Source organism: Stomoxys calcitrans, chromosome 4 (genome assembly GCF_963082655.1).
Source record: "Stomoxys calcitrans chromosome 4, idStoCalc2.1, whole genome shotgun sequence".
In the NCBI taxonomy this organism is placed as follows: domain Eukaryota; kingdom Metazoa; phylum Arthropoda; class Insecta; order Diptera; family Muscidae; genus Stomoxys; species Stomoxys calcitrans.
In genome coordinates this window covers 133,978,896-134,003,343 of record NC_081555.1, presented here as the reverse complement: position 1 = coordinate 134,003,343, position 24,448 = coordinate 133,978,896, and the positions used below count along the sequence as shown (strand labels likewise).

The 24,448-nt window shown below is 40.3% G+C and overlaps 1 pseudogene; it reads left to right on the top strand.

Annotated features, from left to right (window-relative positions):
• Positions 1–300: 300 nt before the first annotated feature.
• Positions 301–24,448, top strand: part of LOC106089639 (histone H1-like) — an 87,273-nt pseudogene continuing 63,125 nt past the window's right edge.

Below are 24,448 nucleotides of genomic sequence, written 5' to 3'. Positions count from 1 at the left end.
CTTGTTGAAACTACATGTCACGCAAGTCAAGCTCTTGCATTTTGGGCAAAAAAAAAAAATGGATATCATCTCACGGTAGCGCTCTCCATTCACAGTTACATTACGATTCGCATCATCTTTGAAGAAGTACGGTCCAATGATGCCACCAGCCCATAAACCCCACTAAACTGTGACTTTTTCAGGATGCATTGTTAGCTCTTGTAATGCTTTTGGCTGATCTTTACTCCAAAGTCGACAATTCTTCTTATTTACGTACCCAGTGAGCCAAAAATGAGCTTCGTTAATGAACACAATTTTTCGATAAAAAAGTGGACCTTCGGGCAACTTTCCAGCACATACAAAGTTGATGCTGTAAAATTGGCCCCATTCATCAAGAAGTACTTGAAGAGCGCTGTTGCTAGTGGAAAATTGATGCAAACTAAAGGTAAGGATGCCTCCGGTTTATTCAAATTGTCCCCAATTGCCTCAAAGACACCTAAAACAAAGTGCGCCAAAAAGAAGAAGAAGGCCCTAGCGGTGATAAGAAAAAGAAGGCAGCAGCACCCAAAAAGGCCGCCGGTGAAAAAAAAAAAACCTGCAAAGAAGCCTTCCGCTGCTAAAAAGACCGCCGAGAAGAAGGAGAACGAAAAGGGTGAGGCTAAAACTGCCAAAAAGACCGGTACAGTTAAAGCTAAACCCGCAAAAAACAGCCGCCAAAGCATCAGCCACTAAACCAAAGTCACCCAAGGCAAAAACCCCCGCTGCCAAGCCCAAAAAGGCTGCCGGGCAACTTTCCAAGAGCCCATTCACCAAAAAATTCTGCGTTGAGGTAGGTCATTCGGCTTCAATTCTTGCACTAGCAGTATTTTGAAAGGCTTCACACCTAAATCCTGTCGCAAAATTGTCCACCTTGTTGAGTAACTATTGCTGCGAACTGCGACGATTCGATAATTGATGGTCACCATTGACCGATACAGCTGCGATATTTTCTTCAGTTCGCACTCTACGCAAGCGTGTTGGTGGTTTCATGTCCAACAATGTAGATTTGCGAAATTTTGTCAAAATAGCTCGAATAGCTGCTTCAGTGGGTCTATTAAACTGACCATAAAATGGAAGAAGAGCTCGATGAACTTCATAACAAAATTCAAAAATTTGCAAGTGTTGTTCGTTTGTAAGACGATCCTTGGTAAACTATAGACCCAACTAAAAAATGTTTGACAGTGAAACAAAACACGGAACGTGCGTGTGCTGTTTAACTGATGTTGCCAAAAAGATAAAAGCTAAAAAATCACCCTTTACTTCTACAGCTTTTGGAGAGTGCTATTTTTATCCGATTTGGGTGAAATTTTGTTTTATGACTCATTCTGTGGCGTTCAACAGATGGGTTAAAACCATTTTATTGGAATTCAAAGGGTTTTAGCCCCCTTTTCCCCCAAAGAGCTGGACTGGCTTCGCTAATGGCTCTCATATCAACTAATTGCCCTATTATACCCTCCACCATAAGATGAGGGTATACTTATTTCGTCATTCTGTTTGTAATTTCTCGAAATATTCGTCTAAAACCCCATCTTATATATAAAAATCAATTTGTGTTTGTTTGTAGGTTTGTTTGTTTGTATGTTTGTGTGTTCCTTATAGACTCAGAACCGGCTGAACCGATTTTCATGAAATTTTCACAGATGGTTCATATTGACCCCGTGGTGAAAATAGGCTACTATATTTTTTGATATCGGATCCTCCCCCTTACTCTAATTTTCAGAAACACCCGATCTCGGAGATGGGTGGTGCGATTTAAGCGAAATTTTGTGTGCTCTCATATAGTACCCTAAAAATAAAAATTTGGTATCCAAATTTCGGATGGGGTACCTAGGGGGGCTGCCCCACCCTAAAACTTACCAAACATATATTGTATTTAGACCAATCACGACAATATGGGACTCAAATGAAAGGTATTCAGGACAAGAAAACGTATCTGGTATCCAATTGTCGGACCAAGTGCTAGGGGGACCACCCTAAGCCCTAAATCGGACATATATACAGTCCATGGCAATATGGGACTCAAGTGTAAGGTAATTGCGAGAAGAATACGTATCTAATATCCAAAGGTGGGACCGCGTTTCTGGGGGTCCACCCCTTCCCCAAAACACCCCCAAACAGGAGTTATTTTCTAACTATAGGAATATGGGGCTTGAATAAAAGGTATTTGAGTGTAGAATTCGAATCTGATATCCAAATATGGGACTAAATGTTTGGGGGCCGCCTCGCACCAAAAACATCCCCAAAGGGGACAAATTTACGACCATAGCAATATGGGGCTCAAATGAAAGGTCTTTGGGAGTAAATTTGATAATTATATTCGAATTTGATATTAATATTCGAGAAAAGTGTCTATGGGGCCACCCCACCCCACGACACCACCCAAATAGTATGTATTTTCTGACTATTGCAGTATGAGGCTCAAATAAGAGGGTTTTTAAAGGGGAACACGAATCCGATATATATTTTCAAGGCCAACTCACTGAGTGGCCGCCCATCCCCCAAACCACCCCCAAGCAGGTCATGTTTGCCGACTATGGAAATATGGGGCTCAAATTAAAGGTATTTGGGAGTTGACTACGTATCTGATATCAACATTAGGGGCCAACTGTCTAGCGGACGTCCCACCACCATAACAACCCTCAAATAGGACGTATTTGCTCACCAAGACAATTTGGGTCTTAAAGAGAGTAGAACTAAATATTCATAGTTTTTGGGGCCAATACCCCAAACCGAACATATTTACTGACTTTTGCAATAAGGAGTTGAAATGAGATTAGAAAACGAATTTTATATCAAATTTTTGAGGGCTGATATATTTTCCGGGCTTAGTGTTTGGGAGACCACTCCAATCCCCAAAACACCCCTTTATCGGGCATATTTACCGACCATGTCAAGAATTGTGGGTAGAGCAAGAATTGATACCCATTTTCGGGACCAATTTTCTGGGGGTCTACTCCTTTCCCAAATTAGCCTACAAACAGCAATTTTTTACTGACAATCGCAATATGCGGCTCAAGTAAAGGTATTTGGGAGTAGTAAATGAATTTGATATCCAAATGTAGGACCATGTATTTAGGGCATCACCCCTTTCCCAAAACACCCCCAAAGGGAAAAAATTTTTCGACCATGCCAATATGTGGCTCAAAGGAAAGGTATTTGAGATTAAAAAACGAATTTGATAATCTAAAGGGTGATTTTTTTGAGGTTAGGATTTTCATGCATTAGTATTTGACAGATCACGTGGGATTTCAGACATGGTGTCAAAGAGAAAGATGCTCAGTATGCTTTGACATTTCATCATGAATAGACTTACTAACGAGCAACGCTTGCAAATCATTGAATTTTATTACCAAAATCAGTGTTCGGTTCGAAATGTGTTCATTCACCGTAACGTTGCGTCCAACAGCATCTTTGAAAAAATACGGTCCAATGATTCCACCAGCGTACAAACCACACCAAACAGTGCATTTTTCGGGATGCATGGGCAGTTCTTGAACGGCTTCTGGTTGCTCTTCACTCCAAATGCGGCAATTTTGCTTATTTACGTAGCCATTCAACCAGAAATGAGCCTCATCGCTGAACAAAATTTGTCAAAATTTGAACACATTTCGAACCGAACACTGATTTTGGTAATAAAATTCAATGATTTGCAAGCGTTGCTCGTTAGTTAGTCTATTCATGATGAAATGTCAAAGCATACTGAGCATCTTTCTCTTTGACACCATGTCTGAAATCCCACGTGATCTGTCAAATACTAATGCATGAAAATCCTAACCTCAAAAAAATCACCCTTTATTTTGGGGCCATTAGTTTGGGGGACGCCTCATCCTGTAAACTCCTCTTAAGCCAATGGCAATATGGGGTTTACAAAAATGGTATTTGAGAGGAGAGCACGATGCTGATATTTTTTCAGGGCCAAGTATCTGGGGGACCACCTCTCCTCCGAAAATACCACTAAATCAGACATCATGAGAATATCGGGCTGAAATGAAGTATTTTAAGAATTTACATCCAAACTTAAATTCGTTGACCAATAAAGATCATATGAGATTCAGATAAAGACATTTATTGGTAAACTGTTAGTCAAGTTAGCATGGTATTTCACTTAAAGATCTTTAATTGTCGAAAATAAATATTCCAAGAAAACTTTTGTTCTATATAAAGTAAAGGAAGGCGCAGCGGAGCGGGCCCGGGTCAGCTAGTAAAGTATATATATTCGTGATCGTCATGAAATTTTAAGTCGATTTAGCCATGTTCGTGCGTCCGTCCATATGTCTGTCGAAAGCACGCTAATTTTCGAAGAAGTAAAGCTAGTCGCTTAAAATTTGGCACAATTACTTCCTATTAGTGTAGGTCGGTTGGGATTGTAAAAGGGCAATATCGATCCATGTTTTTATATTGCTGCCGTATCTGGAATCTTGACTTGAATGACGTTATGATATCCAACAATTGTGCTAAGTATTTATTTATAACCTGATAAAGCTGCCATTTAAACCGATCGTGGATCTTGACTGCTTGAGCCATTATAGGGCGCAATTCTTATCCGATTAGGTTGAAATTTTGAACAACGGCTTCACCCATAACCCTGCAACGTACGTGTCAAATGCGGTGCGAATCGGTCTATAGCCTGATATAGCTCCCATATAAACCGATCTCCCTATTTTACTTCTTGAGCCTCTAGAGGGCGCAATTTTTATCTAATTTGGCTGAAACTTAAAACAACGGCTTCACCCATAACCTGCAACGTATGTGTCAAATGCGGTCCGAATCGGTCTATAGCCTGATATAGCTCCCATATAAACCGATCTCCCTATTTTACTTCTTGAGCCTCTAGAGGGAGGAGTCATAACAAAACACGACGTGTTTTGTTATGACTTCCAATAACTGTGCTAAGTATGGTCTAAATCGGTACATATCCTGATATAGCTGCCATGTAAACTGGTCTGTAATTTTGACTTTTTGAGCCTATAGAGGGCGCAATTACTATCCAATTTGGCTGAAATTTCGTACAACGGCTTCTCTTATGACTTTCAACTATGGTCTGAACTGGCCTATAGCCTGATATAGCTCCTATATAAACCGATCTCTTGAGCTCTTCTTGAGCCTCTAAATTCTTAGCGAATTGGCTGAAATTTGACACAATGCCTTCTACTATGTTCCCTATTATTCAATTCAATTATAGTCCAAATCGGACCATAACTTAATATAGCTCAAATAGCAAAACAATTCTTTTCCTTTATCCTTTGTTTGCCAAAAAAGAGATACCGGTCAAAGAATTTGACAAATACGATCCATGATAGAGAGCATATAAGATTCGGCCCTGTCGAACTTAGCAGATTTTACTTGTTTTATTTCTTAAGCCTTTAGGAGGCGAAATTTTTTGGAAGAAAATTTGAACTATTGTTGCCACGGCATTTGGTGTATATACGGTTCGCCTGCCGAACTGATTACGCTTTTACTTGTTCTCCTATCATTTGAATTGGCAAAGGTGTGAATAATTTTTGGTAATCCCTTCCTAATATCTTACAATACAAGAAAGACATGGTTGTAAATCTGTATATTTCATTAAACTACTCAAAACTCTTAACAAATTTCTAATGGGGAAAGCCATTAAAGAATTTTACTTTAATGCCCATCAAATAGCCTTTATCCTTTTTTGACCAAACCACCTCGTGAGTATCATTACTACAGGTCATTTTGAACCTATGTTTTCTTTTCTATTGTTGCCACGGCATTTGTTACTGTTGTTGTTCTGTAGTTTTTCAACTAAGCCTTATGAGATGTATCTTCGAAATAGCCACTAAAATGCATGTCAAAGTGTAATGGAATTTGCCATTAATTTTAAATACGTTTTGTGGTCAAAACACCCATTATCAAACTACAAATGCTTTAGTTTGGTGCTGTCCCTTTTTATACCCTAAACCACTACTACTGTGTAACAGGGTATTATAACTAAGAGCTTTTGTTTGTAACACCAAGATGGAAGAGAGAATGAGTAGGTATTACAGTGATGCCTAAAACGAAAAACTCTCTTTAAATATTTTTAATGTCCTCAATAGGTAAAAAATATTTTTTTGGACTGAATGATGGGTGTTTTGCAAAAATAAGCAAAAACAAAAAAAAAAAAAAGAAAACTTAAATATTTTTTTTTACCTTCCAAGCGCATTTAATCAGTAAAAAACATTGCTTTTTAAAATAAAAACCGAAAAACTAGGCGTATATCCCCGCGCAAGTTCATTAGTTGTTGTCTCAACAACGACTGAAACAAATATCATAAGAATACATGTGACTTGCCGTCAATGCTATCCTCAAGGATTGGCCCAGAATCAACTTTTAATTCGATTAAGCTGTATCCGTCTGCCTGTCAATGTCAATTTTTATACAAAAGATAGATCGCACTTTTAATCTTATCCGAGTCCGATTGAAATTGGAAACAAGTAAAAGCGTGTTAAGTTCGACCGGGCCGAATCTTATATACCTCCACCATGTCGAGTTCTTCTCCCGGTATCTCTTTTGTGCTGTTTTAGGCTATAGACCGATTCAGACCACATATGGCACGTATATTGAAGGCCATGGAGAAACCGTTGTACAAAATTTCAGTCAAATCGGATAATAATTGTGCCCTCTAGAGGCTCAAGAATTCAAGTCCCTGAACGGTTTATATGACAGCTATATCTGATTATGGACTGATTTGAACCATACTTAGCACAGTTGTTGGAAGCCATAACAAAACATATTATGCCAAATTTCAGCCAAATCGGATAGGAATTGCGCCCTCTAGAGGCTCAAGAAGTAAAATAGGGAGATCGGGTTATATGGGAGCTATATCACGCTATAGACCGATTCGGACCGCATTTGATACGTACATTGGAGGTTATGGGAGAAGCCGTTGTTCAAAATTTCAGCCAAATTAGATAAGAATTGCGCCCTCTAGAGGCTCAAGAAGTAAAATAGGGAGATCGGTTTATATGGGAGCTATATCAGGTTATGGATTGATTTGAACCATACTTAGTACAGTTGTTGGACTTCATAACAAAACATGTTATGCCAAATTTCAGCCAAATCGGGTAGGAATTGCTCCCTCTAGAGGCTCAAGAAGTAAAATAGGGAGATCGGTTTATATGGGAGCTATATCAGGCTATAGATCGATTCTCACCGTATTTGACACGTACGTTGCAGGTTATAGGTGAAGCCGTTGTTCAAAATTTCAGCCAAATTGGATAAGAATTGCGCCCTCTGGAGGTTCAAGAAGTCAAGATCCCAGATCGGTTTATATGGCCGCTATATCAGGTTATGAACCGATTTAAACCATACTCAACACAGTTGTTGGAAGTCATAACAAAACACGTTATGCTAAATTTCAACCAAATCGGACTAAAATTGCGCCCTCTAGAGGCTCAAGAAGTAAAATAGGGAGATCGGTTTATATGGGAGCTATATCAGGCTATAGACCGATTCGGACCGCATTTGACACGTACATTGGATGTTATGGGAGAAGCTGTTGTTCAAAATTTCAGCCAAATTGGATAAGAATTGCGCCCTCTAGAGGCTCAAGAAGTCAAGATCCAAGATCGGTTTATATGGCAGATATATCAGGTTATGAACCGATTTAAACCATACTTTGAACAGTTGTTGGAAGTCATAACAAAACACGTCATGCAAAGTTTCAGCCAAAACGGATGGGAATTGCGCCTTCTAGTGGCTCAAGAAGTCGAGTTCCAAGATCGGTTTATATGGTAGCTATATAAAAATATGTACCGATATAGCCCATTTACAATCCCAACCGACCTAAACAAATAAAAAGTATTTGTGCAAAATTTCAAGCGGCTAGCTTGACTTCTTCGAAAGTTAGCGTGCTTTCGACAGACTGACGGACGGACGAACGGACGGACAGACGGACAGACGAACGGTCAGACGGACGGACTGGCTAGATCGACATAAAGTGTCATGTCGATCAAGAATATATACACTTTATGGGGTCTTAAACGAATATTTCGAGTAGAATGACGAAATTAGTATAGCCCCATCCTATGGTGTAGGGTATAAAAATCGGTTTAGATTAGGAAACAGCTCCCATATATCTGCTCGTTCGGGCTAGGCATAGATGATGTATAGCGATTGACTTAGAATCACTTTCTTATTCGATTGGGCTAGGTCCGTCTGCCTGTCCATGTTAATTTGTTTACAAAGTACAGCCGGCAAACTCATCTGATCCTAATCCGATTGAAAAAATCGCTTTAGATTTGGATCTAGCTGTCATATATCTGTTCGTCCGATTATGACTAAAAAGCCATTTGTAAACCGATTCTCAAGAAATTTGTAAAATGTATTGCAGTAATTTGGTAATTTGTTAATCGAACCTCACAAAGTACAAACGATAGTTTAGCTTATGTTTCTTGGCATAATTTGGGAATTTCATAGAAATCGGTTCTGATATAACTCCCATTATGTGTATCTTCCGATTTCCACTTCAGGTCTTTAGCAACCAAAATGGGGAGATGCCCAAAACTCCGATAGAGTGACGAAGTGGAGAGGGACATCTCGAAACTGAGTATCAGAAATTAGAGAAGGAGCGCAGAAGATCGCGTCGGATGGGCATCTATTCTACGTTCGGATAGCGAAAGCAATTTTCTGTAATAGCCAATTAAAGTAAAGTAAGCAAATAGTTTCAACAGCCGATGCTTTCAAAAAAATTCACAGCTATTTCCTTTATGACTCCCACAATATGTAGGGATTTTGTTCGAAATGCAAATTTTAGCAAAATTCAATTTCGACGACTTATCCTGCATACCTAATGTGGCATAGGGTATCAAAAGGTCGACTTTGCTCTCGTTTAGTTCGTCTTTACATGTTGTGTTAGCTGTTGTATGCCAGTTTGTCTGTCTGATGGCTGCCTCGTGCTGTCTTTATGGGCCCCCTTTTAAAATTTGACATATCATTGGGTATTGTTTTGGGATCATTTTAAGTTATTTTAACTAATGTGTCGGTATTAAAGCTATTATATGGATTAAGGACATCCATTTATGTGTGCCATAGAGCACGTGTTTGTATTGTGGCAACATTTATATTGGCTCTGGGTATAGCAGGTCGAATGGTGTGTAAACATTTCAATGGACGACACACATACATTATCAATTTAGCATGGAACCTGACTTTTGTTTTATCAAAACAATAGACTTTGGCATGCATTTTTATATATCAAATATTTTGGCTAATTGTAAAATAAATCTGTTAAAAACATGTTGTGTTTAAAAAGAAATGTGTAATTAGAATATTAGTGGACTAGGGAAATTGGAGGTCACCGTAGCGTAGAGGTTAACATGTCCGCCTATGATGCTAAACGCCTGAGATCGAATACTGGAGAGACCATCAGAAAAAGTTTTCATCGGTGGTCTCCCCTCCTAATGCTAGCAATATTTGTGAGGTACTATGCCATTTAAAAAATTCGGACTCGACTCAAAAAAGTAGGCCCCTTATCATTGAGTTTAAACTAGAATCGGACTGCACTCATTGATATGTGAGAAGTTCGCTCCTGTTCCTTAGTGAAATGTTCATGGGCAAAATTTGAACATTTGCGTAATTGGGAAAATTTTAAAATTGTTTGCTAAATCAATTCATGCCCATTCTGAGATTGTTGATCGTTCCCTCTTACTATTCCTTTAAATTCTTTCATTATATTATACTACAATTGTTTTATAATTTTTTTTATAATTTCAGGCAAGCTTACGAAGTGCTTATGAAGAAAACAAACCCATGTAAGTTATGAAAACAGTTCCAATGTTCATTTTTGAAAATAATTTTTAACAAAACCACCGCTGATTTACTGAAAATTGAAAATTTTGTGTTGCCAGTTATTTCCTTAATAATTTGTTCAAAAGGCCCTCACGGATTTTGCACATATAGTTCATCTATCACATCCTGAAGTCCTTTTGATATCATATATCTATAATTCGAAGATACATTGAAGATTGTATAAACACTAGGGTGATGACTTTTTTACAACCTCATATCATATTTGGATAAGCCTTTATTTAAGATTAGGTTAGGTTGAAAAGAGGGTGCGGATATAAATCCGCCCATGCCACTGCGGACGTACTCCTAAGCCAGTAAACGGCTTGTTGTGTGCTCGAAATACTAAAAAGTTCCCGCCAGAAGCCGATTCCCGCCAGAAGCCTTGGCCTGTCGCTACTGTGGTATCACAATGGACTTAAAGTTGTCTAAGTGAGTCTGTAAAGGACTGCCACTCTTACCTTACCTAACCTACTCCGCTGTGGCCAGACACCCAAACAATGCGGATAGTGCCATCCTCAGAGAAGACGTTAATCTCCTTCTTACACTACAAGACTGTTCGTGACCTTACCGTCGTGGTTCTTTTTGGCCTTATGGTCAATTAACTGTCCGCAAAGATGTTCACACTCGACGTCCTCGTTTTAACACCACATAACCTCACTTATTCCGTGATCACCCGGATCTCCGCCTGCAGAACCGTATTATGGTCATGCAGTCGAAAACAGATCGTAGTCCCTGGGTTCTCAATGTACAGCCCCAGTCGCACTCTGTCCTCTAGCTTTGATCCATCCGTCTAGCATGATCTTTCAGATGGCAATACTAGCGTTCCGTCAATCCAAGACTGTGCCGCAGTACTTCGCACTCGACCTCAAGCGTCGTATCGGGTATTCAATCGAATCCCTCTTTTATTCCATCTAGGCTTTCTATTGTCGCCTCAATTATACTGCGAAGGTATGAGCTGCTCCCATCCTCTCTTCATTCTCCCGTCGCCATAAGTCTCATAGCAGCAGGCTTTCTTTGTCTGCACCCCAAGTGCTGGCGGCAAGTGACTTGAGGACCTTGTTTTTACTTTTGACTTCATCGAAAATTGTTGTGCCATGTGGGGAAAATGTGTAAGAGCTGTCATATGTGACGCCAAGTATTTTGGGGCACTTGATGGTCGGAATAATTTCTCCATCGACCGTCACAGCCAGCTCGTAGTGAAAAATGTGGCTAAGGTTTTGGTGCAGATTTTTGCAGAAAAATATGAGGCAAGTTCGTTGAGGTAGACGTTCAACTTATCGCAGATGTCAACAATTGGTGGGGGAAATGTTGCATATTGATCGTACAATCGTCCGCATATGATACGATCTCTATGACGTCCGGAGGGGGTGAAATGGAGGATAGTTAGAGGTTAAACAGTGCAGGAGTTATCACCCCGTCTTGGGGAACTCCCTATTTCACTCTAAGGTGTTTCGACTTTTTATCCCTAAATTACACAAACGGCTAGCGACCGCACTGATATTTTGCGACCCAGCGTTTCCGGCCTGGCTGGAGGGACGTGTTGGCGATGTCCTCAAAAAGTTTGGCATGTCTGACCGTGTCGAATGCCTTCGATAGGTTCAGTGCCACGAGGACCGTCCTATCACATGGCATGGACTGATTGAAGACACGGCAAATGTGTGAGGTGATGGCATCCAAAGCAGTTGTTGTGCTATGCAGTCTTCGGAATCCATGTTCATGCTCGGCGAATGGAAATTCTCCTACGAGGCTCGGGAGTTAAAATCCCTTAAGCGTCTTTGCTACTGGTGAGAGAAGGGAGATCGGTCTGTACGACTCTCCCAAACTCGGGATCTCTCCAAGCGGGATCACTCTGCCCATTTTCCAGAGATCGGGAACTATAAGAGTGTTTAAAGACAGGTTGAGGACAGTAGTAAGGGACTCAACTTCAAAATTAAGTGTTGAGATTCCGTTGGGGCCCAACACCTTGGATGACTTGGCGCGAATCGTAACTTCGCTAAGGTAAATTGTGATGGCTGTCCATCGGCTCTGAGACGACGGATACGGCGAATGGCTCTCCACTTTGCTTTGTTACTCTCGCGATGCACAACAAATTGACGGTTGAACAACCTGGCGCATCTCTTCGGATCAGTCACGGTTATATCGCCAAAAGTGACTGAGGTCCTGTCATCCCATCTACCGGGGTTCGAGAGTGACTTAACAGTGGATCACAGATTACCTAAATCGTTGCCTAAGTTACATTGCTCCAAGTGTTCCAGCGACAAATCCCTCTTATGTTCGTTGACTATCCTATTTATTTCCAGATTTAGCTCATTGACTCTGAGGTTAGTGGGGTCCGTACAAAGAATCCCATCACGCTCGTCTGCGAGTACCATTGCCTGCGCCGGAAAATTGGACCGCACTTGGGGTATTCAACCGGCTGGTATAAAACGAGCGGCTGCTGCGTTAATGATGTATCGGATTTTCCTCTCGGCAACTAGCACATCCAAGGAGGCGATTGGTGTACTCTTTGAAGCCAGCCCAATCGGCCTTCTTTTGATTGGTAAACGTCTGGCGCTCAGAGGTCGGATGGTCGGTCGATGGTGAGAATTATGGGGAGGTGATCTCACCGCAAAGAGATGACAGCTTGCCAATATACCTCACTTAGGAGATCAGGGGATGCAATGGAAATGTCATCATTCACTGTGAAAATCGTGGAGCCTTCAATCTGCTCTGCCAAAATTTTGACCCGCTGGTCGTTACCTACGGGAGAATGCCGTGAAACGTGATGTACAATACATAAAATTTTCCTAGAACCAGATGATTATGGCCAGACAGTAGCCAACTTATGTCGGCCTTGTAAGTTTGACCATTAACTGGGCCACACTTATAACCCGGCGGTATGTACACGTTGTATTGCTCTATCTCGTAATCCTAGTGGGGGCATAATTCACCGTGCAAAACGTGGAGCATTTAATCTGCTCTGCCAAACATATGCAAAGCTGGTCGTTTTGTAGGAGATAATGCCATGAAATGTGATGCGCTTTAAAGTCCTCTAAAACCAGACGATTATGGTCAGATAGTAACCCACTTATGTCGGGGTTGTAAGCTTGGGCATTAATTCGGACACAGCTACCAACCGGCTGGGTCCCAATGTCCCCAACAGTACCGGACCTGACTGCTATCCCCATGCACTCCATGTTGGGGTCACCAGCGCCAGGCGTAGGCGAGATGGGTCTATATTGCACGGAAAGGTGTACCACGAAGGCCAATCCACTACCAACATTCCTTGAGCGATCCTTACGAAGCAAATTGTATCCGTGACAACTGTGCAAGTTGCAGGTGTTGGTCAGCTTAGTCTCCTGGATCGCTGCGACCAATATATTCTTTCGACTCATAAAATCCACAATCTCGTCGATGTTGCCACGGAGACCGTTGCAATTCCATTGCAAAAATGATCTCTTCCCGGCAATGGCCTGGCAATTTTCTGGCTGGGATGCTGCTGTTGTATATATTGCCGCACGGAAGAGGTCTGGGGGTACGCAGAAGGCGACGAGGACGCAGAAGGCGACGAGGACGCAGAAGGCGACTAGGACGCAGAAGGCGACTAGGACGCAGAAGACGACGAGGACGCAGAAGGCGACGAGGACGCAGAAGGCGACGAGGACGCAGAAGGCGACGAGGACGCAGAAGGCGACGAGGACGCAGAAGGCGACGAGGACGCAAAAGGCGACTAGGACGCAGAAGGCGACGAGGACGCAGAAGGCGACGAGGACGCAGAAGGCGACAAGGACGCAGAAGGCGACGAGGACGCAGAATGCGACGAGGACGCAGAAGGCGACTAGGACGCAAAAGGCGACGAGGACGCAGAAGGCGACGAGGACGCAGAAGCCCTCAGCAACGACGCTAGCGACCCAGTACGGTCTGTGTTCGCACTGCAGCTAGCAACTTATTCAGTATGACTATACTCCCGTAGTGATGTAAGACCAGAGCAAGATGGGAAATGTCCCATCGGTTAGACCTCACCGACACTGACCGATGATGGAGGCGGTTCTTGCAAACGGAACAGAACCAGGGTCCGGGGTTCTTTTCAATCCCGGCTCGGACCAGAAACAGAAGAAGGCGGAGAAGGCACTCCCGGATGTGCCTCTCCCATGACGAAAAAAGGACGAACACATACACTGAGGCGGCAGCCCTAACCGATGAGGATTCCATCGGGTCAAACCGATGCGTATAACCCGCTGCAATAGGATTGCACAATCCTCTCTCTGTGGTTACATAGTCATCAGTTTCTTTCTTTGTTCACAAGATAAATTTGCTTGTTTTGTTATGGGCTTTTCGCTTTCTTCTGTTACTATCCTGCTGACCTCTTATTTCGATTTGGCAGTGATGATGGTTTTGTCCACATTATTCCATTGTTTTTTCTAATGTAAGATTTCCTTTTTCTTGCGGACTTCTTCTGGTAATTCTTATCCAAGTGGAATTCAAGATTTACGGAAGAGTTACATCTCCATCTATGCTTAAGCATACCTTAGATGAGGTGGGCTATCCCGTTAAACACCTCCACCACCCGCCATCTGGGGAAGCACCCGGGTGAGAATTGACAATTCCCGCTGCTATATATGTAATATTTAGCCAAAATATAATTTTCTATAAAACAATAATGTCCAAAATTTTCAAAATTCAACATCTGATAACAGAGGCAGAACGGCTTCATTAGCCACTATGAAATACATATTGGACATAAACAGTCCTATCTCTTTCCCGAAATGTTGTTTGTGTACTTAGTTATTGTTGCTAATGCTTCCACACATATTTCTTATGTTGACACATACATATCTCTTAGGTAGAAGCAAAGTTTAGATCTCATATTTTAATGGTGCTCAATAAAGTGTTTGCCAATTAATTCCCAAGAGGCCGCATTAGATATTAACAAGGTTTTGCTGTCAATTGTACAGCCATTTACTTTGGAGATGCTGCCATCACCTTTTGCTGCCACTGCATTTGACACACACACACAAAATACATACTTGGCTTATATGGCCATTAGAGTTCCAAGAATGGTAAAGATTTGAAAACTATACGCAATGCCCTTGGAATTCATTCAAGCATTTGTCGTATTGGCATTGTTTACATGCATTATAATGTATACAACCACTGCATTGAGGGTTTTTTTTTTACAAGCTGCTAATAATACCGATTTTGTGGGTATTATTATACCTACTATCCTAGGATCGGGGGTATATTCATTTAGTCATTCCGTTTGCAGCACATCGAAATATCTATTTCCGACCCTACAAAGTTTATATATTTCGGATCGTTGCAAAATTCTAAGACTATTTAACGGTGTCTGTCCTTCTGTCCATCCGTGTGTGAGTTGTAATCACGCTACAGTCTTTAAAAATTGCGACATTGGGTTGAAATTTTGCACAGACTTGTATATCTTCTACACGTAGGTTTAGTTCTTGGATACGCCACATCGAACTATATTTGGATATGGCTGCCATACAGACCGATCTGGCGATTTAGGGTCTTAAGCCCGCATTTATTACCCGATTTCGCTAAAACTTGGCATAATGAGTTTTTTAGGCCCGCCGATATCCGAACCAAAAACGGATCATGTTTAGATATGCCAATTATGGGTCTTAGACTTACATAACAGTCGCATTAATTATTCGATTTATACAGATTTTCAATGCATTTTTGTACCCACCACCATAGGATAGGGGTATACTAATCTAGTCATTTCGTTTGTAACACCTCGAAATATTCGTCTAAGACGCCATAAAGTATATATTGGGTTGCCCAAAAAGTAATTGCGGATTTTTCATATAGTCGGCGTTGACAAATTTGTTCACAGCTTGTGACTCTGTAATTGCATTCTTTCTTCTGTCAGTTATCAGCTGCTACTTTTAGCTTGCTTTAGAAAAAAAGTGTAAAAAAAGTATATTTGATGAAAGTGCATTCTAAGTTTTATTAAAAATGCATTTACTTTCTTTTAAAAAATCCGCAATTACTTTTTGGGCAACCCAATATATTCTTGATCGTCATGATATTTTAAGTCTGTCCGTCAGACCGCCCGTACATCCGTCCGTCTGTCTGTCGAAAGCACGCTAACTTTGATATATTGCACAAATACTTCGTATTAGTGTAGACGGTTGGGATTGTAAATCGGCCATATCGGTTCATTATATACCGATCTTGGCATATAAACCGATTTTGGATCTTGAAATCTTGAGCCACTGGAGGGTGCAATTCTTATGCGTTTTTGGCTAAAATTTTACATGAGGAGTTTTGCTATGGCTTCCAACAATTCTGCTTAGTATGGTTGAAAGCGGTTCATAACCTGATCTGGAGTCTTGACTTCTTGAGCCTCTAGATGGCGCAATTCCTATCCGATTTGGCTGAAATTTTGTGCAACGGCTTCTCCCATGGCCTTCAACATACGTCTCAATTATGGTTTGAATCGGTCTATAGCCTGATACAGCTCCCATATAAACCGATCTCCCTATTTTGCTTCTTAAGCCCCTAAAGGGCGCAATTCTTATTCGAATTGGCTACAATTTTACACAATGACTTCTACTATGGTCTCCAACATTCAATTCAATTATGGTCCGAATCGGACCAAAACGTAGAGCTATAGCACGCAATTCTTTTCCTTTGTTTGCCTAAAAAAGATAACGGGAAAAGATCTCGATAAATGCGATCCCGAACTTACTTTTTTTTATACCCTCCACCATAAGATGGGGGGTATACTAATTTCGTCATTCTGTTTGTAACTACTCGAAATATTCATCTGAGACCCCATAAAGTATATATATTCTTGATCGTCGCGACATTTTATGTCGATCTAGCCATGTCCGTCCGTCTGTCCGTCCGTCCGTCTGTCTGTCGAAAGCACGCTAACTTCCGAAGGAGTAAAGCTAGCCGCTTGAAATTTTTGCACAAATACTTCTTATTAGTGTAAGTCGGTTGGTATTGTAAATGGGCCATATCGGTCCATGTTTTGATATAGCTGCCATATAAACCGATCTAGGGTCTTGACTTCTTGAGCCTCTAGAGTGCGCAATTCTTATCCGATTTGGCTGAAATTTTACACGACGTGTTTTCTTATAATATCCAACAACTGTGCCAAGTGTGGTTGAAATCGGTTCATAACCTGATATAGCTGCCATATAAACCGATCTTGGGTTTTGACTTCTTGAGCCTCTAGAGGGCACAATCCTTATCCGATTTGAATGAGTTTTTGCACGAAGTATTTCGTCATGATATCCAACAACTGTGCCAAGTATGGTTGAAATCGGTACATAACCTGATATAGCTGTCATATAAACAGATCTGGGGATTTGACTTCTTGAGCTTCTAGAGGCCACAATTTCTATCCGATTTGGCTGAAATTTTGCATGACGTATTTTATTTTTACTTTCAACAACTGTGTCAAATAAGGTTCAAATCGGTTTATAACCTGATATAGCTGCCATATAAACCGATCTGGGATTTTGACTTCTTGACCCCTAGAGGTCGCAATTATTATCCGATATGCCTGAAATTTTGTACGACGGATCCTCTCATGACCATCAACTAACGTGTTTATTATGTTCTGAATCGGTCTATAGCCCGATACAGATCCCATATAAATCGTGCTCTCTATTTTACTTCGTGAGCCCCAATGGGCGCAATTCTTATACGAATTGGCTGAAATTTTACACAGGTCTCCAACATATAATTTAATTGTGGTCCGAACCGGACCATATCTTGATATCGTTTTAATAGCAGAGCAACTCTTTTCTTATATCCTTTTTAGCCTAAGAAGAGATGCCGGGAAAACAACTCGACAAATGCGATCCATGGTGGAGGGTATATAAGATTCGGCCCGGCCGAACTTAGCACGCTTTTACTTGTTTTTTTTTTTCATACTACGCCCCTATGTTGGTTCATTACTGGTATCGTATTCCCACCCAAGTGCAGCTGTCCGTTAGACGCGAAAGCCGGGCAGTGACGGGAAATGCTTCAACGTCTTATCATCTTCCCCGCATGCTCTGCTCATGCTATCACTTGCCGGTTCAAATTCCAGCGAAATGACGCAATAAATGCGGCTTTTATGGGCTTAAGACCCTTAATCGGCAGATCGGTCTACATAGCAGTTATACCAAATATAGTTAGATCATGTTCGGGTTGAACGACGCTAGACTTAAAACAACTCACAGTTTTAAATTTAAGCGAAATTGGTCAATATGTGCTACTTTTGCGGGTTTTAAAACTTAAAACGTCAGATCGTTCTATATGGCTGCTATTTCCAATTATGATCCGTATTGCCCTGCTCAAGAACTTAACCTGCGTGTAGAAGAAATACGGATCAGTGCCAAATTACAGCTTAATATATCAATTTTCGAAGGCTATAGCTTGATTACACCACATGGCCATACAAATGGACGGAGGTACAGTCACTCTTGTCGAACTTTTAAGTTTTGTTTCCTATTTATACACAAGTAGATGTGTATGTGTGTGTGTGTTAGGCTTTCCTAAATAACCATGCATTAAGGGAATATTGCCAAGTGAACTTATGGCATTAAAATGGTATTAATATTAAATGTCACTTAATTGTATTCAACAACATTCTCGATAGTATCCCTGCAATCACTCGAAGTCACACACACACACGCATACAAACACCCATTTATGTGCTTTCACATGCAAACACTTGTGCTGCTACTCAAGAGATAACGAAGAACAACGATAACAAACAAAAAAGAAAAAAAAAAACACCTAACAAACTCGGAACCCATAAAAAAGGACATAAAAATCTCTCAATAATAATGTCCCTTCAAAAAACAAAAACAAAAAAAAAAAAAACAGAAAATCCTGAACAGCGGTCAACATTTGTTATGGGAGATAGGTTTTGTGGTATTGTCTCTGACGTTATATGTGTTTTTATTACTAACGACCGGACTTAAGCCAACGAAGACGATAATTCATTATATGTTTGTATGTATTTAGTAGAAATAAAGCCTATTATGTTCAATTGTCGGACAAGGTCAGCGATTTAAATCTATGTACATGTGTACATATATACAAATAAGCGGACAGCAGACTCTGGGGACAAATAAAACAAAATGCATTGCAGCCATAATGCCCAACAAATCGATGAGGTATGTCGAAAGCATATAATGGTGATTTGTTATAATAAAGGAAATTATGCTTATGACTCGTTGTAGGCTGGGGGCTTAAGGGGTATAAACTTTCGTTGATGTAGGGGACAATTTCAGTGGAAAATTAAAACAGAAGACAATTGACCTAACTAACTACTCGTACTAATTACTACATCTTCTTATATATAAAAATCAATTTGTGTTTGATTGTAGGTTTGTATGTTTGTGTGTTTCTTATAGACTCAGAAACTGCTGAACCGATTTTCTTCAAATATTCACAGGTGGTGCATAATGACCACGTGGTGAAAATGGGGTACTACATTTTTTAATATCTGAAGGGGCGGGGCGGACCCTCCCCCGTACCCTAATTTTCAGAAACGCCAGATCTCGGAGATGGGTGGTGCGATTTAAGCCAAATTTTGTGTGCTCTCATTTAGTACCCTAAAAATAAAAATTTGGTATCCAAATTTCGAATGGGGTACCTAGGGGGGCTGCCCCACCCTTAAACCTACCAAACATATATTTAGACCAACCACGACAATATGAGACTCAAAAGAAAGGTATCTAGGATAAGAAAGCGTATCTGATATCCAATTCTCCGACCAAGTGCTAGGGGGACCACCCCAACCCCCGAAGCACCCCAAAATCGGACACATTTACCGACCATGGCAATATGGGACTCAAATGAAAGGTATTTGCGAGTAGAATATCCAAAAGTGAGACCACGTTTCTGAGGGTCCATCCCTTCCCCAAAACAACCCCCAAACAGGACTTATTTACTGACTTATTTATTCAAGTGTAGAATTCGAATCTGACATCCAAATATGGGACCAAGTGTATGGGGCCGCTTCTCCCCAAAAACATCCCCCCTGGGGCAACAAATTTACGACCATCGCAATATGGGACTCAAATGAAAGGTCTTTGGGTATAAAGCACGAGTCTGACATCAATATTCGGAAAAGTGTCTATGGGACCATCCCACCCCCATAACACTACCCAAATAGGAGGTATTTGCTGACTATTGCAATATGAGGCTCAAATAAGAGGGATTTTAGAGTAGAGCACGAACCTGATATATATTTTCCAGCCCAACTCACTGAGTGGCCGCCCATCCTCCAAAAGACCCCCCAAGCCGATCATGTTTGCCGACTATGGGGCTTAAATTACAGGTATTTGAGAGTAGACCACGTATCTGATATCAACATTAGGGACCAACTGTCTAGGGGACGTCCCACCACCCCAACAACCCCCAAATAGGACGCATTAGCTCATCAAGACAATTTGGGTCTTAATGAGAAAGGAACTAAATATTAATAGTTTTTAGAGCCAATACCGCCAACCGGACATTTTTGCTGACTTTTGCAATAAGGAGTTAAAATGAGATTAGAAAACGAATTTTATATCCAATTTTGAGGGCAATGGCAATATGGGGTTCAAATAAATGATATATAGATATATTAGGTTGCCCAAAAAGTAATTGCGGATTTTTTAAAAGAAAGTAAATGCATTTTTAATAAAACTTAGAATGAACTTTAATCAAATATACTTTTTTTACACTTTTTTTCCACTTTTTTTCTAAAGCAAGCAAAAAGTAACAGCTGATAACTGACAGAAGAAAGAATGCAATTACAGAGTCACAAGCTGTGAAAAAAATTGTCAACGCCGACTATATGAAAAATCCGCAATTACTTTTTGGGCAACCCAATATAAGAATAGAGCACGTTGCTGATATATTTTCCGGGCTTAGCGTTTGGGGGACCACCCCAATCCCCAAAACACCCCTAAATCGGCCATATTAACCGACCATGTCAAAGTGGAGATTAAATGAAAGGTATTGCGGGGTAGAGCAAGAATTGATACCCACTTTCAGGACCAATTTTCTGGGGTCTACCCCTTTCCCAAAATACCCCACAAAAAGCAATTTTTTACTGACCATCGCAATGGTCATATGGGACTCAAATAAAGGTATTTGGGAGTAGAATACGAATTCAATATCCAAATTTAGGACCATGTATTAAGGGCATCACCCCTTCTACAAAGCACCCCTTAATCAGATATTATGAGAATATCGGGATAAATAAAGTATTTTAAGAATGGAGTACACCTTACATCCAAACTTAAATTCGTAGACCAATAAGAATCATATGGGATTCAGACAAAGGCACTTATATTGTCAAGCGATTTTCGTAGCATGGTATTTCACTAAAAGCTCTTTAATTGTTGAAAATAAATATTCCATGGAAAGTAAAAGAAGGCGCAGCGGAGCGGGCCCGGGTCAGCTAGTATGAAATAAATATTATTAATATAATGATTGCAGTTATGAACCCGTGCCGAAAGGCAAAAGTCAGGCTACTCTACACCACCGAGTCTATTTTTAATGCATAGAGCCTGTGTCGACTTTAGTTTTGCATGACTATTGAAATATCGAATTAAACCCTATAAGATGTTCTTACTATAGAATATAAATTGTGGCTACTACAGCCTAAAAGGACATATCAGATGAAAGATATATATGGGAGCTATATCGAAATCTGGTCCTATTTTGATGAAACTTTCTACACATACTGGTCCTCCAAACATTTGGGAGTTAATTTCTCACTGCTTCGCTGAATTGAAATTTTTTAGGTACTTTTTAAAGATAGTTAGTAGAGATTTTATGATTTAAACAACAAAATACACTACTTTCGGCATTCTATCGTTCATGTTTCGCTTTCGGCATTCCATCGTTCATGTTTCGCTAAATAGTTTCATATCGTCGACTGGTATTGGTATAAATCTAAAATTAGATTTTTTGTTGTTGCTTGTGACGTTAACTCAAAAATCCCTTCACATTAGTGAATGTATGTTAACTAAGCCTTCTCTAATCAAGTAAGGCGTGTAGCGCAGAGGGAAAGCATACGCCCAACAATTGAGAGGTTGGCAGTTCAAATCCCAGTCGAGTTGAATCAAATCATGAAAAAAAAAATCTTCAATAATTAGGCCGACAAGAAAGAAAAAAAATCAATTAAGAAATATAAATAGAAATAACAAGTAAGAGCGTGCTAAGTTCGGCCGGGCAGAATCTTATATACCATCCACCATTGATCGCATTTGTCGAGTTCTATGCGCGGTATCTCTTTTTAGACAAACATAGAATATTGAATTAGAACTGTTATGCTATTGGAGCTATTGGGTTGCCCAAAAAGTAATTCCGGATTTTTCATATAGTCGGCGTTGACAAATTTTTTCACAGCTTGTGACTCTATAATTGCATTTTTTCTTCTGTCAGTTATCAGCTATTACTTTTACCTTGCTTTAGAAAAAAAGTGTAAAAAATGTATATTTGATTAAAGTTCATTCTAAGTTTTATTAAAAATGCATTTACTTTCTTTTAAAAAATCCGCAATTACTTTTTGGGCAACACAATATATCAAGTTATAGTCCGATTCGGACCATAAATTAATGCTGATTGACATTGTAGAAGTAATTGTGTAATATTTTAGTTCATTCGGATAAGAATTGCGCCTTGTAGGGGCTCAAGAAGCAAAACTGGGAGATAGGTTTATTTGGAAGCTGTATCAAGCTATTGATCGATTCAGACCATACTAGACACGTATGTTGAAGGTCATGAGAGAAGCCCTTGTACAAAATTTCCGCCAAATCGCAATGAGAATTGCGCCCCCTAGAGGTTCAAGAAGTCAAGATCCCAGATCGGTTTATATGGCAGCTATATCAGGTTCTATATCGATTCACGCCATACTTAGCACAGTTATTGAAAGTCATAACAAAACACCTCATGCAAAATTTCAGCCAAATCGAATGAGAATTGCGCCCTCAATTGGCTCAAGAAGTCAAAATCCAAGATCGGTTTATATAACAGCTATACCAGATTATAAACCGATTTGAACCATACTTGGCACAGTTGTTGGATATCATAACAAAACACGTCGTACAAAGTTTCATTCAAATCGGATAAGAATTGCGCACTCTAGAGGCTCAAGAAGTCAAGACCCAAGATCGGTTTATATGGCAGCTATATCAGGTTATGAACCGATTTGAACCATACTTGGCACAATTGTTGGATATCATAACAAAACACGTCGTGCAAAATTCCATTCCAATCGGATAAGAATTGCGCACTCTAGAGGCTCAAGAAGTCAAGACCCAAGATCGGTTTATATGGCAGCTATATAAAAATATGGACCGATATGGCCCATTTACAATACCAACCGACCTACACTAATAAGAAGTGTTTGTGCAAAATTTCAAGCGGCTAGCTTTTCTCTTTCGGAAGTTAGTGTGCTTTCGACAGACAGACGGACGGACAGACAGACGATCAAGAATATATATACTTTATGGGGTCTTAGACAAATATTTCGAGTAGTTACAAACAGAATGACGAAATTAGTATACCCCCCATCCTATGGTGGAGGGTATAAAAATAAACCAGTTCTTTAAATGATTTTTTCGAATAGAAAAACACCAGTCATAGAAAAACACCACCTCAAAAATTTCTGGCAATTAAGTAATAATTGGGCCCTCAAGAGGCTCAAAAAGTCAAACTGGGAGATCGGTTTATATGGCAGCTATATCAGGTTATATACCGGTTTAGACCACACTTAGAACAGTTGTCGGAAGTCATACCAAAACGCCCTATGCAAAATTTCAACCATATTGGATAAGAATTTCACCCTCCAGAAGTCCAAGAAGTCTAATCGTAAGATCCGTTTATATGGCGGCTATATCAGTATATAGACTGATTTAGACCATACTTTACACAGTTCCTGGAAGTCAAAATAAAACACTCAAAAACGGCAGAACCGATTTTCTCGATTTTTTTAAAGATTGTGTAGGTTGGTCTGTAAGGAGACATAGACTATATAAATTTTCCATATCGGAAGGTGGGGTGCACCCTTGCCGAGAAATACCTCCCAAAATCAAAAAGGCATTCGGGAGTATATTACGAGTATGGCAAAAAAATTAAGTTCATGTAACACCTCCAAAAACCCCCAAAATGGGCCAAAACCCCGTCCATGGTTCTATGGGACTCAAATGAAAGCAATTTGTGAGTAGATTAGGAAAATGAGATTAAAATTTTTTGTAAGGCAACAAGGTGTTGCTTAACCTCCTCACCTCAAATAGGTTGTTTGACCCATCATGACAATATGGGACTCAAATGAGTAGTAGAAAAGGAATACAGTTTTGGGGCCAAGTATTTGTGGGTAAGCCCTAAAGCACTCCAATTGAACTTATTTCCCGAACATATCAAGAATGAATTGTATACCTATCTTTAGGGCAAAGTTGAGGAGTGTCAGCCCCAACCCCAAAACGTCCTCCAACCCTTAAATATTTATCGACCATGGCAAATTTTGGGCTTAAATGAAAGGTACTGGGGAGTAGAGCACTAATTTTCCAAATGCGAAATGTCTGAGGTACCATCCCTACCTCAAAAAGAACCCCCCAAATGGATATATAGACCAATTACGACAATATAGGGCTCAAATGAAACAGGACTTATTTACCGGCTATGGTAA